Here is a 17,034-nt window from a genome sequence, read left to right on the forward strand (position 1 = left end):
TGCATTCAACAAAGCTAATTGAGTCAAATGAAAGTTAAACACATTCAACAAAGCTAATTGAGTCAAAAGAAAGTCAAACACATTCAAACAAAGCATTTTGAATCAAACGAAAGTCAAATGCATTCAACAAAGCTAATTGAGTCAAATGCAAGTCAAACACTTTCAACAAAGCTAATTGAGTCAAATGAAAGTCGGACATTCAAACAAAGCTTTTCGATTCAAATGAAAGTCAAATGCATTCAACAAAGCTAATTGAGTCAAATGAAAGTCAAACAATTTCAACAAAGCTTTTAGAATCAAATGAAAGTCAAATACATTCAAACAAAGCTTTTAGAATCAAACGAAAATCAAATGAGTCAAATGCATTCCACAATGCTAATTGAGTCAAATGAAAGTCAAACACATTCAAACAAAGCTTTTTGAATCAAATGAAAGTCAAATGCATTCAACAAAGCCAATTGAGTCAAATGAAAGTCAAACACATTCAAATAAAGCTTCTTGATTCAAATGAAAGTCAAATGCATTCAACAAAGATAATTGAGTCAAATGAAAGTCAAAGACTTTCAACAAAGCGTTTAGAATCAAATGAAAGTCAAATACATTCAATCAAAGCTTTCTGAATCAAATGAAAGTCAATTGCATTCCACAATGCTAATTAAGTCAAATGAAAGTTAAACACATTCAACAAAGCTAATTGAGTCAAAAGAAAGTCAAACACATTCAAACAAAGCATTTTGAATCAAATGAAAGTCAAATGCATTCAACAAAGCTAATTGAGTCAAATGCAAGTCAAACACTTTCAACAAAGCTAATTGAGTCAAATGAAAGTCGGACATTCAAACAAAGCTTTTCGATTCAAATGAAAGTCAAATGCATTCAACAAAGCTAATTGAGTCAAATGAAAGTCAAACAATTTCAACAAAGCTTTTAGAATCAAATGAAAGCCAAATACATTCAAACAAAGCTTTTAGAATCAAACGAAAATCAAATGAATTCAATAAGGTTAATTGAGTCAAATGAAAGTCCAACACTTTCATCAAAGCTTTTAGAATAAAATGAAAGTCAAATACATTCAATCAAAGCTTTTTGAATCAAATCGAAGTCAATTGCATTCCACAATGCTAATTGAGTCAAATGAAAGTCAAACACATTCAACGAAGCTAATTGAGTCAAATGAAAGTCAAACACATTCAAACAAAGCTTTTTGAATCAAATGAAAGTCAAATGCATTCAACAAAGCCAATTGAGTCAAATGAAAATCAAACTCATTCAAATAAAGCTTTTTGATTAAAATGAAAGTCAAATGCATTCAACAAAGCTAATTGTGTCAAATGAACGTCAAACACTTTCAACAAAGCTTTTAGAATCAAATGAAAGTCAAACACATTCAAACAAAGCTTTTTGAATCAAATGAAAGTCAAATGCATTCAACAAAGCTAATTGAGTCAAATGAAAATCAAACACTTTCAACAAAGCGTTTTGAATCAAATGAAAGTCAAATACATTCAATCAAAGCTTTTTGAATCAAATGAAAGTCAATTGCATTCCACAATGCTAATTGAGTCAAATGAAAGTCAAACACATTCAACAAAGCTAATTGAGTCAAAAGAAAGTCAAACACATTCAAACAAAGCTTTTTGAATCAAATGAAAGTAAAATGCATTCAACAAAGCTAATTGAGTCAAATCAAAGTCAAACACTTTCAACAAAGCTAATTGAGTCAAATGAAAGTCAAACACATTCAAACAAAGCTTTTTGATTCAAATGAAAGTCAAATGCATTCAACAAAGCTAATTGAGTCAAATGAAAGTCAAACACTTTCAACAATGCTTTTAAAATCAAATGAAAGTCAAACACATTCAAACAAAGCTTTTTGAATCAAATGAAAATCAAATGAATTCAACAAAGCTAATTGAGTCAAATGAAATTCAAACACTTTCATCAAAGCTTTTAGAATCAATTGAAAGTCAAATTCATTCAAACAAAGCTTTTTGAATCAAATGAAAGTCAATTGCATTCCACAATGCTAATTGAGTCAAATGAAAGTCAAACACATTCAACGAAGCTAATTGAGTCAAATGAAAGTCAAACACATTCAAACAAAGCTTTTTGAATCAAATGAAAGTCGAATGCATTCAACAAAGCCAATTGAGTCAAAAGAAAGTCAAACACATTCAAACAAAGCTTTTTGAATCAAATGAAAGTAAAATGCATTCAACAAAGCTAATTGAGTCAAATGAAAGTCAAACACTTTCAACAAAGCTAATTGAGTCAAATGAAAGTCAAACACATTCAAACAAAGCTTTTTGATTCAAATGAAAGTCAAATGCATTCAACAAAGCTAATTGAGTCAAATGAAAGTCAAACACTTTCAACAAAGATTTTAGAATCAAATGAAAGTAAAACACATTCATACAAAGCTTTTTGAATCAAATGAATGTCAAATGCATTCAACAAAACTAATTAAGACAAATGAAAGTCAAACACATTCAACAAAGCTAATTGAGTTAAAAGAAAGTCAAACACATTCAAACATAGCTTTTTGAATCAAATGAAAGTCAAATGCATTCAACAAAGCCAATTGAGTCAAATGAAAGTCAAACACATTCAAATAAAGCGTCTTGATTCAAATGAAAGTCAAATGCATTCAACAACGCTAATTGAGTCAAATGAAAGTGAAACACTTTCAACAAAGCTAATTGAGTCAAATGAAAGTCAAACACATTCAAACAAAGCTTTTTGAATCAAATGAAAATCAAATGCATTCAACAAAGCCAATTAAGTCAAATGAAAATCAAACTCATTCAAATAAAGCTTTTTGATTAAAATGAAAGTCAAATGCATTCAACAAAGCTAATTGTGTCAAATGAACGTCAAACACTTTCAACAAAGCTTTTAGAATCAAATGAAAGTTAAACAAATTCAAACAAAGCTTTTTGAATCAAATGAAAGTCAAATGCATTCAACAAAGCTAATTGAGTCAAATGAAAGTCAAACACTTTCAACAAAGCGTTTTGAATCAAATGAAAGTCAAATACATTCAATCAAAGCTTTTTGAATCAAATGAAAGTCAATTGCATTCCACAATGCTAATTGAGTCAAATGAAAGTCAAACACTTTCAACAAAGCTTTTAGAATTAAATGAAAGTCTAATACATTCAAACAAAGCTTTTTGAATCAAACGAAAATCAAATGAATTCAACAAAGCTAATTGAGTAAAATCAAAGTCAAACACTTTCATCAAAGCTTTTAGAATAAAATGAAATTCAAATACATTCAATCAAAGCGTTTTGAATTAAAACGAAGTCAATTGCATTCCACAATGCTAATTGAGTCAAATGAAAGTCAAACACATTCAACGAAGCTAATTGAATCAAATGAAAGTCAAACACATTCAAACAAAGCTTTTTGAATCAAATGAAAGTCAAATGCATTCAACAAAGCCAATTGAGTCAAATGAAAGTCAAACACATTCAAATAAAGCTTCTTGATTAAAATGAAAGTCAAATGCATTCAACAAAGCTAATTATGTCAAATGAAAGTCAAACACTTTCAACAAAGCTTTTAGAATCAAATGAAAGTCAAACACATTCAAACAAAGCATTTTGAATCAAATGAAAGTCAAATGCATTCAACAAAGCTAATTGAGTCAAATGAAAGTCAAACACATTTAACAAAGCGTTTTGAATCAAATGAAAGTCAAATACATTCAATCAAAGCTTTTTGAATCAAATGAAAGTGAATTGCATTCCACAATGCTAATTGAGTCAAATGAAAGTCAAACACATTCAACAAAGCTAATTGAGTCAAAAGAAAGTCAAACACATTCAAACAAAGCTTTTAGAATCAAATGAAAGTAAAATGCATTCAACAAAGCTAATTGAGTCAAATGAAAGTCAAACATTTTCAACAAAGCTAATTGAGTAAAATGAAAGTCAAACACATTCAAACAAAGCTTTTTGATTCAAATGAAAGTCAAATGCATTCAACAAAGCTAATTGAGTCAAATGAAAGTGAAACACTTTCAACAAATATTTTAGAATCAAATGAAAGTAAAACACATTCATACAAAGCTTTTTGAATCAAATGAATGTCAAATGCATTCAACAAAACTAATTAAGACAAATGAAAGTCAAACACATTCAACAAAGCTAATTGAGTTAAAAGAAAGTCAAACTCATTCAAACATAGCTTTTTGAATCAAATGAAAGTCAAATGCAGTCAACAAAGCCAATTGAGTCAAATGAAAGTCAAACACATTCAAATAAAGCGTCTTGAATCAAATGAAAGTCAAATGCATTCAACAACGCTAATTGAGTCAAATGAAAGTGAAACACTTTCAACAAAGCTAATTGAGTCAAATGAAAGTCAAACACATTCAAACAAAGCTTTTTGAATCAAATGAAAATCAAATGCATTCAACAAAGCCAATTGAGTCAAATGAAAATCAAACTCATTCAAATAAAGCTTTTTGATTAAAATGAAAGTCAAATGCATTCAACAAAGCTAATTGTGTCAAATGAACGTCAAACACTTTCAACAAAGCTTTTAGAATCAAATGAAAGTTAAACAAATTCAAACAAAGCTTTTTGAATCAAATGAAAGTCAAATGCATTCAACAAAGCTAATTGAGTCAAATGAAAGTCAAACACTTTCAACAAAGCGTTTTGAATCAAATGAAAGTCAAATACATTCAATCAAAGCTTTTTGAATCAAATGAAAGTCAATTGCATTCCACAATGCTAATTGAGTCAAATGAAAGTCAAACACTTTCAACAAAGCTTTTAGAATTAAATGAAAGTCTAATACATTCAAACAAAGCTTTTTGAATCAAACGAAAATCAAATGAATTCAACAAAGCTAATTGAGTAAAATCAAAGTCAAACACTTTCATCAAAGCTTTTAGAATAAAATGAAATTCAAATACATTCAATCAAAGCGTTTTGAATTAAAACGAAGTCAATTGCATTCCACAATGCTAATCGAGTCAAATGAAAGTCAAACACATTCAACGAAGCTAATTGAATCAAATGAAAGTCAAACACATTCAAACAAAGCTTTTTGAATCAAATGAAAGTCAAATGCATTCAACAAAGCCAATTGAGTCAAATGAAAGTCAAACACATTCAAATAAAGCTTCTTGATTAAAATGAAAGTCAAATGCATTCAACAAAGCTAATTATGTCAAATGAAAGTCAAACACTTTCAACAAAGCTTTTAGAATCAAATGAAAGTCAAACACATTCAAACAAAGCTTTTTGAATCAAATGAAAGTCAAATGCATTCAACAAAGCTAATTGAGTCAAATGAAAGTCAAACACATTTAACAAAGCGTTTTGAATCAAATGAAAGTCAAATACATTCAATCAAAGCTTTTTGAATCAAATGAAAGTGAATTGCATTCCACAATGCTAATTGAGTCAAATGAAAGTCAAACACATTCAACAAAGCTAATTGAGTCAAAAGAAAGTCAAACACATTCAAACAAAGCTTTTAGAATCAAATGAAAGTAAAATGCATTCAACAAAGCTAATTGAGTCAAATGAAAGTCAAACACTTTCAACAAAGCTAATTGAGTAAAATGAAAGTCAAACACATTCAAACAAAGCTTTTTGATTCAAATGAAAGTCAAATGCATTCAACAAAGCTAATTGAGTCAAATGAAAGTGAAACACTTTCAACAAATATTTTAGAATCAAATGAAAGTAAAACACATTCATACAAAGCTTTTTGAATCAAATGAATGTCAAATGCATTCAACAAAACTAATTAAGACAAATGAAAGTCAAACACATTCAACAAAGCTAATTGAGTTAAAAGAAAGTCAAACTCATTCAAACATAGCTTTTTGAATCAAATGAAAGTCAAATGCAGTCAACAAAGCCAATTGAGTCAAATGAAAGTAAAACACATTCAAATAAAGCGTCTTGATTCAAATGAAAGTCAAATGCATTCAACAACGCTAATTGAGTCAAATGAAAGTGAAACACTTTCAACAAAGCTAATTGAGTCAAATGAAAGTCAAACACATTCAAACAAAGCTTTTTGAATCAAATGAAAATCAAATGCATTCAACAAAGCCAATTGAGTCAAATGAAAATCAAACTCATTCAAATAAAGCTTTTTGATTAAAATGAAAGTCAAATGCATTCAACAAAGCTAATTGTGTCAAATGAACGTCAAACACTTTCAACAAAGCTTTTAGAATCAAATGAAAGTTAAACAAATTCAAACAAAGCTTTTTGAATCAAATGAAAGTCAAATGCATTCAACAAAGCTAATTGAGTCAAATGAAAGTCAAACACATTCAACAAAGCGTTTTGAATCAAATGAAAGTCAAATACATTCAATCAAAGCTTTTTGAATCAAATGAAAGTCAATTGCATTCCACAATGCTAATTGAGTCAAATGAAAGTCAAACACATTCAACAAAGCTAATTGAGTCAAAAGAAAGTCAAACACATTCAAACAAAGCTTTTAGAATCAAATGAAAGTAAAATGCATTCAACAAAGCTAATTGAGTCAAATGAAAGTCAAACACTTTCAACAAAGCTAATTGAGTAAAATGAAAGTCAAACACATTCAAACAAAGCTTTTTGATTCAAATGAAAGTCAAATGCATTCAACAAAGCTAATTGAGTCAAATGAAAGTGAAACACTTTCAACAAAGATTTTAGAATCAAATGAAAGTAAAACACATTCATACAAAGCTTTTTGAATCAAATGAATGTCAAATGCATTCAACAAAACTAATTAAGACAAATGAAAGTCAAACACATTCAACAAAGCTAATTGAGTTAAAAGAAAGTCAAACACATTCAAACATAGCTTTTTGAATCAAATTAAAGTCAAATGCAGTCAACAAAGCCAATTGAGTCGAATGAAAGTCAAACACATTCAAATAAAGCGTCTTGATTCAAATGAAAGTCAAATACATTCAACAACGCTAATAGAGTCAAATGAAAGTGAAACACTTTCAACAATGCTAATTGAGTCAAATGAAAGTCAAACACATTCAAACAAAGCTTTTTGAATCAAATGAAAATCAAATGCATTCAACAAAGCCAATTGAGTCAAATGAAAATCAAACTCATTCAAATAAAGCTTTTTGATTAAAATGAAAGTCAAATGCATTCAACAAAGCTAATTGTGTCAAATGAACGTCAAACACTTTCAACAAAGCTTTTAGAATCAAATGAAAGTTAAACAAATTCAACAAAGCTAATTGAGTCAAATGAAAGTCAAACACATTCAACAAAGCGTTTTGAATCAAATGAAAGTCAAATACATTCAATCAAAGCTTTTTGAATCAAATGAAAGTCAATTGTATTCCACAATGCTAATTGAGTCAAATGAAAGTCAAACACATTCAACAAAGCTAATTGAGTCAAAAGAAAGTCAAACACATTCAAACAAAGCTTTTAGAATCAAATGAAAGTAAAATGCATTCAACAAAGCTAATTGAGTCAAATGAAAGTCAAACACTTTCAACAAAGCTTTTAAAATTAAATGAAAGTCTAATACATTCAAACAAAGCTTTTTGAATCAAACGAAAATCAAATGAATTCAACAAAGCTAATTGAGTAAAATCAAAGTCAAACACTTTCATCAAAGCTTTTAGAATAAAATGAAATTCAAATACATTCAATCAAAGCGTTTTGAATTAAAACGAAGTCAATTGCATTCCACAATGCTAATTGAGTCAAATGAAAGTCAAACACATTCAACGAAGCTAAATGAATCAAATGAAAGTCAAACACATTCAAACAAAGCTTTTTGAATCAAATGAAAGTCAAATGCATTCAACAAAGCCAATTGAGTCAAATGAAAGTCAAACACATTCAAATAAAGCTTCTTGATTAAAATGAAAGTCAAATGCATTCAACAAAGCTAATTATGTCAAATGAAAGTCAAACACTTTCAACAAAGCTTTTAGAATCAAATGAAAGTCAAACACATTCAAACAAAGCTTTTTGAATCAAATGAAAGTCAAATGCATTCAACAAAGCTAATTGAGTCAAATGAAAGTCAAACACATTCAACAAAGCGTTTTGAATCAAATGAAAGTCAAATACATTCAATCAAAGCTTTTTGAATCAAATGAAAGTCAATTGCATTCCACAATGCTAATTGAGTCAAATGAAAGTCAAACACATTCAACAAAGCTAATTGAGTCAAAAGAAAGTCAAACACATTCAAACAAAGCTTTTAGAATCAAATGAAAGTAAAATGCATTCAACAAAGCTAATTGAGTCAAATGAAAGTCAAACACTTTCAACAAAGCTAATTGAGTAAAATGAAAGTCAAACACATTCAAACAAAGCTTTTTGATTCAAATGAAAGTCAAATGCATTCAACAAAGCTAATTGAGTCAAATGAAAGTGAAACACTTTCAACAAAGATTTTAGAATCAAATGAAAGTAAAACACATTCATACAAAGCTTTTTGAATCAAATGAATGTCAAATGCATTCAACAAAACTAATTAAGACAAATGAAAGTAAAACACATTCAACAAAGCTAATTGAGTTAAAAGAAAGTCAAACACATTCAAACATAGCTTTTTGAATCAAATGAAAGTCAAATGCAGTCAACAAAGCCAATTGAGTCGAATGAAAGTCAAACACATTCAAATAAAGCGTCTTGATTCAAATGAAAGTCAAATGCATTCAACAACGCTAATTGAGTCAAACGAAAGTGAAACACTTTCAACAAAGCTAATTGAGTCAAATGAAATTCAAACACATTCAAACAAAGCTTTTTGAATCAAATGAAAATCAAATGCATTCAACAAAGCCAATTGAGTCAAATGAAAATCAAACTCATTCAAATAAAGCTTTTTGATTAAAATGAAAGTCAAATGCATTCAACAAAGCTAATTGTGTCAAATGAACGTCAAACACTTTCAACAAAGCTTTTAGAATCAAATGAAAGTCAAACACATTCAAACAAAGCTTTTTAAATCAAATGAAAGTCAAATGCATTCAACAAAGCTAATTGAGTCAAATGAAAGTCAAACACTTTCAACAAAGCGTTTTGAATCAAATGAAAGTCTAATACATTCAATCAAAGCTTTTTGAATCAAATGAAAGTCAATTGCATTCCACAATGCTAATTAAGTCAAATGAAAGTCAAACACTTTCAACAAAGCTTTTAGAATTAAATGAAAGTGTAATACATTCAAACAAAGCTTTTTGAATCAAACGAAAATCAAATGAATTCAACAAAGCTAATTGAGTCAAATGAAAGTCAAACACTTTCATCAAAGCTTTTAGAATCAAATGAAAGTCAAATACGTTCAAACAAAGCTTTTTGAATCAAATGAAAGTCAATTGCATTCCACAATGCTAATTGAGTCAAATGAAAGTCAAACACATTCAACGAAGCTAATTGAATCAAATGAAAGTCAAACACATTCAAACAAAGCTTTTTGAATCAAATGAAAGTCAAATGCATTCAACAAAGCCAATTGAGTCAAATGAAAGTCAAACACATTCAAATAAAGCTTCTTGATTAAAATGAAAGTCAAATGCATTCAACAAAGCTAATTGTGTCAAATGAAAGTCAAACACTTTCAACAAAGCTTTTAGAATCAAATGAAAGTCAAACACAATCAAACAAAGCTTGTTGAATCAAATGAAAGTCAAATGCATTCAACAAAGCTAATTGAGTCAAATGAAAGTCAAACACATTCAACAAAGCGTTTTGAATCAAATGAAAGTCAAATACATTCAATCAAAGCTTTTTGAATCAAATTAAAGTGAATTGCATTCCACAATGCTAATTGAGTCAAATGAAAGTCAAACACATTCAACAAAGCTAATTGAGTCAAAAGAAAGTCAAACACATTCAAACAAAGCTTTTAGAATCAAATGAAAGTAAAATGCATTCAACAAAGCTAATTGAGTCAAATGAAAGTCAAACACTTTCAACAAAGCTAATTGAGTCAAATGAAAGTCAAACACATTCAAACAAAGCTTTTTGATTCAAATGAAAGTCAAATGCATTCAACAAAGCTAATTGAGTCAAATGAAAGTCAAACACTTTCAACAAAGTTTTAGAATCAAATGAAAGTCAAACACATTCAAACAAAGCTTTTTGAATCAAATGAAAATTAAATGAATTCAATAAAGCTAATTGAGTCAAATGAAAGTCAAACACTTTCATCAAAGCTTTTAGAATCAATTGAAAGTCAAATACGTTCAAACAAAGCTTTTTGAATCAAATGAAAGTCAATTGCATTCCACAATGCTAATTGAGTCAAATGAAAGTCAAACACATTCAACGAAGCTAATTGAGTCAAATGAAAGTCAAACACATTCAAACAAAGCATTTTGAATCAAATGAAAGTCAAATGCATTCAACAAAGCTAATTGAGTCAAATGAAAGTCATACACTTTCAACAAAACTAATTGAGTCAAATGAAAGTCAAACACATTCAAACAAAGCTTTTTGAATCAAATGAAAGTCAAATGCATTCAACAAATCCAATTGAGTCAAATGAAAGACAAACACTTTCAACAATGCGTTTAGAATCAAATGAAAGTCAAGTACATTCAATCAAAGCTTTTTGAATCAAATGAAAGTCAATTGCATTCCACAATGCTAATTAAGTCAAATGAAAGTCAAACACATTCAACAAAGCTAATTGAGTCAAAAGAAAGTCAAACACATTCAGAAAAAGCTTTTTGAATCAAATGAAAGTTAAATGCATTCAACAAAACTAATTAAGTCAAACGAAAGTCAAACACTTTCAACAAAGCTAATTGAGTCAAATGAAAGTCAAACACATTCAAACAAAGCTTTTTGATTCAAATGAAAGTCAAATGCATTCAACAAAGGTAATTGAGTCAAACAAAAGTCAAACACTTTCAGCAAAGCTTTTAGAATCAAATGAAAGTCAAACACATTCAAACAAAACTTTTTGAAGCAAATGAAAATCAAATGAATTCAACAAAGCTAATTGAGTCAAATGAAAGTGAAACACTTTCGTTAAAGCTTTTAGAATCAAATTAAAGTCAAATATATTCAAACAAAGCTTTTTGAATCAAATGAAAGTCAATTGCATTTCACAATGCTAATTGAGTCAAATGAAGGTCAAACACATTCGACGAAGCTAATTGAGTCAAATGAAAGTCAAACACATTCAAACAAAGCTTTTTGAGTCAAATGCATTCAACAAAACCAATTGAGTCAAATGAAAGTTAAATACAATCAAACAAAGCTTCTTGATTCAAATAAAAGTCAAATGCATTCAACAAAACTAATTGAGTCAAACGAAAGTCAAACACTTTCAACAAAGCGTTTAGAATCAAATGAAAGTCAAATACATTCAATCAAAGCTTTTTTAATCAAATGAAAGTCAATTGCATTCCACAATGCTAATTAAATCAAATGAAAGTCAAACCCATTCAACAAAGCTAATTGAGTCAAAAGAAAGCCAAACACATTCAAAAAAAGCTTTTTGAGTCAAATGAAAGTCAAATGCATTCAACAAAGCTAATTGAGTCAAATGAAAGTCAAACACTTTCAACAAAGCTAATTGAGTCAAATGAAAGTCAAACACATTCAAACAAAGTTTTTTGATTCAAATGAAAGTCAAATGCATTCAACAAAGCTAATTGAGTTAAATGAAAGTCAAAAACTTTCAACAAAGCTTTTAGAGTCAAACGAAAGTCAAACACATTCAAACAAAGCTTTTTGAATCAAATGAAAATTAAATGAATTCAACATAGCTAATTGAGTCAAATGAAAGTCAAACACTTTCATCAAAGCTTTTAGAATCAATTGAAAGTCAAATACATTCAAACAAAGCTTTTTGAATCAAATGAAAGTCAATAGCATTCCACAATGCTAATTGAGTCAAATGAAAGTCAAACACATTCAACGAAGCTAATTGAGTCACATGAAAGTCAAACACATTCAAACAAAGCTTTTTGAATCAAATGAAAGTCAAATGCATTCAACAAAGCCAATTGAGTCAAATGAAAGTCAAACACATTCAAACATAGCTTCTTGATTCAAATGAAAGTCAAATGCATTCAACAAAGCTAATTGATTCAAATGAAAGTCAAACACTTTCAACAAAGATTTCAGAATCAAATGAAAGTAAAACACATTCATACAAAGCTTTTTGAATCAAATGAATGTCAAATGCATTCAACAAAGCTAATTAAGTCAAATGAAAGTCAAACACATTCAACAAAGCTAATTGAGTTAAAAGAAAGTCAATCACATTCAAACAAAGCTTTTTGAATCAAATGAAAGTCAAATGCATTCAACAAAGCCAATTGAGTCAAATGAAAGTCAAACACATTCAAATAAAGCTTCTTGATTCAAATGAAAGTCAAATGCATTCAACAAAGCTAATTGAGTCAAATGAAAGTCAAACACTTTAAACAAAGCTAATTGAGTCAAAAGAAAGTCAAACACATTCAAACAAAGCTTTTTGAATCAAATGAAAGTAAAATGCATTCAACAAAGCTAATTGAGTCAAATGAAAGTCAAACACTTTCAACAAAGCTAATTGAGTCAAATGAAAGTCAAAAACATTCAAACAAAGCTAATTGAGTCAAATGAAAGTAAAATGCATTCAACAAAGCTAATTGAGTCAAATGACAGTCAAACACTTTCAACAAAGCTTTTAGAATCAAATGAAAGTCAAACACATTCTAACAAAGCTTTTTGAATCAAATGAAAATCAAATGAATTCAACAAAGCTAATTGAGTCAAATGAAAGTCAAATACTTTCATCAAAGCTTTTAGAATCAAATGAAAGTCAAATACATTCAAACAAAGCTTTTTGAATCAAATGAAAGTGAATTGCATTCCACAATGCTAATTGAGTCAAATGAAAGTCAAAGACATTCAAACAAAGCTTTTTGAATCAAATAAAAGTCAAATGCATTCAACAAAGCCAATTGAGTCAAATGAAAGTCAAACACATTCAAACATAGCTTCTTGATTCAAATGAAAGTCAAATGCATTCAACAAAGCTAATTGAGTCAAATGAAAGTCAAACACTTTCAACAAAGCTTTTAGAATCAAATGAAAGTAAAACACATTCAAAAAAAGCTTATTGAATCAAATGAATGTCAAATGCATTCAACAAAGCTAATTGAGTCAAATGAAAGTCAAATGTGTTTTGGGTGTTTTTGTCCCTTGGGAGAGTTACAACTTGAAGATTGGTCCTGAAAGCCTCTGTACCTGCAAAATTAACGGAGACACCGTTTGGGGTGGTGCTCCGCCTCCAACGCTCAAGTTAGTAACTTGAAGGAGAGTAAAGAAGTGCGGAATTTAAGGTGGGGATCTGCTTGGATTTCAAGCTCAAGTGTTCTCTGATGAGAGAGAAAATAGGGTGTAATAAATGTTGGGTGAATTTCTGAATGTCCCCCATTTGGGGGAATATCTCCCTATTTATAGGGTCCTTGGGAAAGGTTCCCTTTCCTAGGTTATTTAACCTAGGATTGATGGGCTGCGCCGCCAAATAGCGTATTTTTGGGGAATTGGGCCCCTGAAGGCCGCAATTCTAAAGGAGTATCTGGAGAGGCCACGTGTCAACTGGGGGTTGGTCAAGGATGACCTGCCACCCTCTAACACGTGGCACCTCCTCATTGGTCCACTTGTCTAGGGTAAAATTTCCCTAAACATTTGCCCCTCACAGGTGCCACGTGGCAGGCCACGTGGGGCCTGTGACACGCGTCACCCCATGAAGGGTGAACAGTAAAAAACGGCCATTTTTTGACAGTGATGACTGTTCATAACGCCGTTTCACCCCCTATAAATAGGGATTTACCCCCCCCCCTCTCTCTTCACATTTTCGCATTTGACTTTTCTAGAGAGAGAAAGAGAGTTTTAGAGAGAAGTGCTCTGATCCCGGTTGCGTTCAAGCAAATTCAAGATTTCTGTGTGCTCTTTCGAAGTCACCCGGTCACCGGTTGCTTTGCTGTTTTCAGATTTTCCAGAACTCAAAGTAAGGTAACCATCCGTTTCCTTCTTTAAGTTTCCTTCTTTTTTCTTTTCTTTTTCTTGAGCCTGTATACATCGAAGTCCGGCTGTATACATTGATTTTTTCAAAAATTAGAACAAAAATAAAATGAACTCTCCATTTGCACACACGGCACTGCCTAGGACGCTCAGCCGGTCACCAGGAACGGCTGAGTCTAGGACCGGGGGTGCCTTGTCTGGAGTTTCTAGAGTGCTTTGCTCATCTCCGGCTTCTTCCCTCTCTGTGTCTGTGCAGGACACAATGGCCAGAACCAAACAAACGGCTACCAAGCCCAGGAGGCGGCGCACTAGGGAAGTGCCCGCAAGTGAAGTAGTGAGGGAGGAGGACTACGAGGCGGCTGAGCAAAGTACTTCAGCTGAGGACACCCCGTCCACCTCCAGCAGCAGCAACTCCGGGGGAGACGGTGAGGAGACCGCCTCCTCCCCAGACCAAAATAACTCAGCTGAAGAAGCGGCTGAGGAGCAAGAAGGATTCGGTGATGAAAAAGAGGACCTTGCTGAGGCTTATCGCCAAACAGCAAAGAAAGAAACAAACCCGGATCCTACTAAAACTCGGATGAAGCCTGGGGACATAGCCCTTCTTGAAAGTGGCTTTGAGGCGTTCAAAGAGCAACACCCCTTTGGGGAGGACTGGGACATCATCGTCCCTCCGGCTAATGCTGTTCTAGCCTGGGGGGATGACATTGAAAATGCAGACAACTACTTTGTCTGCTACGAGGCGGTGATAGAAGCCGGCCTCCGCTTTCCCCTTCACCGAGGCATCCGGAAGATCCTGAAGGGATATGACCTGGGAGTATGGCAACTTACGCCTAACTCTTGGGTCAATATCTTGAGCTACATCGCCGCCTGCGAGTTCCAGGACATTGAACCGAGCTTCACCGCCTTCGCCCACATGCACTATCTCAAAAGTGCCCCAGGCGGATATGGAGCGTGGTACACTATCTCCACGCTCCCGGAATATTTGATGTCTTTGGACAAAGTGTCCAAGTGGGGAGGCTGGAAAGACAAATGGTACTTGGTCTCCTCCCCAAGTTTAAGGATGAATAAAATTCTCTGGCGCTACAATAAGGAGCCGGCTTTGATAGGCCAGAAGGCTGTTCGCCCGGCTCTGACCGCCAATGCCCGGGAGCAAATCATAGAGCCGGAGTTTTTCAAAACAACTACTGCACCCTTGGGGGATGGGTCTCAGATAGTTGTTCCAAAGAATTGGATCCCCCACCCGGATTTCTTTGCGGATGAGAGGTTCTTGTCCGCCTGCGGGTTGAGCCCTATGTTTCCAAAGGATAGATACACTCACACACCCGGCGGTCTTCCGCCTGCTTTTTAACTTTAATGCTTTTGAACTTGTTTTTGTTCTAACACTTGGTGTTCTATTTGCAGAGGAAGCTAGGAGGATGGTCGACCCGGCTAAGACCCCTCAAAAATCTGCGGCTCTGCTCCGCAAAGAGAACATTTTGGCTAAGAAGGCCAACATTGAGGCCAAGGAGGCCAAGAAAGGAGGGGTAAGACATTCCAACTTTACTTGTGATTTCTTTCAAGTTTTTCTGATTCCGGATGACTGACATTTTTGTTGCATTTTGCAGACCTCAACCGGCATTCTTCCCCGCTCCATGACAAAGGTCTTGAAAAGACCTGGGGATGAGAACCTTCAGAAGCCGGCTGCTAAGTCCGGGAGGAAGGCCACCTCAACATCCTCTGGAGTTAATGCCAGAGGATTTCCAACAACCGGGGGTAAAGGCCCCGAAGCCATGGCTACTCTGAGTGAAAACTCAGAGAAGTCCAGGAAAAAGCCGGATGCTCATGGAGCATCGAAGGATGGCGAGCCATCCAAGGCTGCAGGTGGTGCTGCAGCCGCAGGAGAGGAGCCGGCGAAGGACGGCTCGAAAGGTAAGATAGAAATTCCTTGGCCGCTTGACTTTATGCGCGTCAAGACTATGACTGACCCTTCCGGGGGTTCTGTGAGTAGCCGGCAAAGAATGAATGACAAATATGCTGCCAGTCTCTCACCAAGTCCTTCTTATGCTGCAGATGCTACTTCTGCCCCGGACCTGGCGGGGTTTGGAAAACGGATGGTGAGAACCCTCACCCAGACGGAGAAGAACTCCATACCCAACCGCCATGAGGTCGATTTTGACCAGATCCTGGGGCAGCTGGCGGAGGTAAGTGGAACTTGCCCCTTATCCTTCACATTTCTTTTTATTTCATTTTGCTTTGAAAAAATTGCTAAGTGTTTGGTTTCCCGGATGACCTTACTCAGGTTATGGTCTGGGTGGATGGACTCCGGTTGCCCTTCCGGAAGAAGCAAGAAGAGGTAACTGATGCCAAATGAAGGGCTCAAGCTAATCTCAACTCTGCTGAATATGCATATATAAATTTTGATGTTGAGATTAAAGCCCTCGAGTTGAAACAGGAGGAGCTGGTAAGGACGTTGACGGCTGCTAATGACGAGGCCAACAACAAAATCCAGGATCTGGAGCTGCAACTGAAAACTGCCGGCTCCAACCTTAAGGCATTAGAGGGAGCCGATCAAGAGAACGTTGCCCTCAGAGCTGACAAGTCCCGGCTGATTGGGGAACTTGCCACTCTGAAGGGCAAACATGCTGAGGAGCTCAAGGCTGAGCAGGACCGGCTCATCAAGGAGAATGAGCGGGACAATGAGATCCGCCTCCGTTATGCTTGGGGGCTTCTCTATCCGGAGGTAGACTTCGAAGTCTACAAACTGAGGTACAACTACGCCACTAAGGCGTATGATGCCAAGGTTCTCCAGGATCCTGCTCCGGCTCGCTTCATGGAATGGGCTTTGGAGAATGGAGCTGAGGTTTCGGACACAGAGGAGCCGGACCTGGACGAAATTATTAAGGAAGTGAACAGGGAAAATCAGCCCGAAGCGGTTGAGATTCCGGATGATGTTCCTTTTACCTCTCTAGCCCAGCCGGAAGAACCAGCTGCATAGCTCCTCTCCTTTTTTCAGCGGCAGTATGCCAATCTTGCTTTTCCGGCCTGTGCGCCGATTAACTGTGTAATTTTT

Source organism: Chenopodium album, chromosome 23, assembly GCF_948465745.1.
Source record: "Chenopodium album chromosome 23, dcCheAlbu1.1, whole genome shotgun sequence".
NCBI lineage: Eukaryota > Viridiplantae > Streptophyta > Magnoliopsida > Caryophyllales > Amaranthaceae > Chenopodium > Chenopodium album.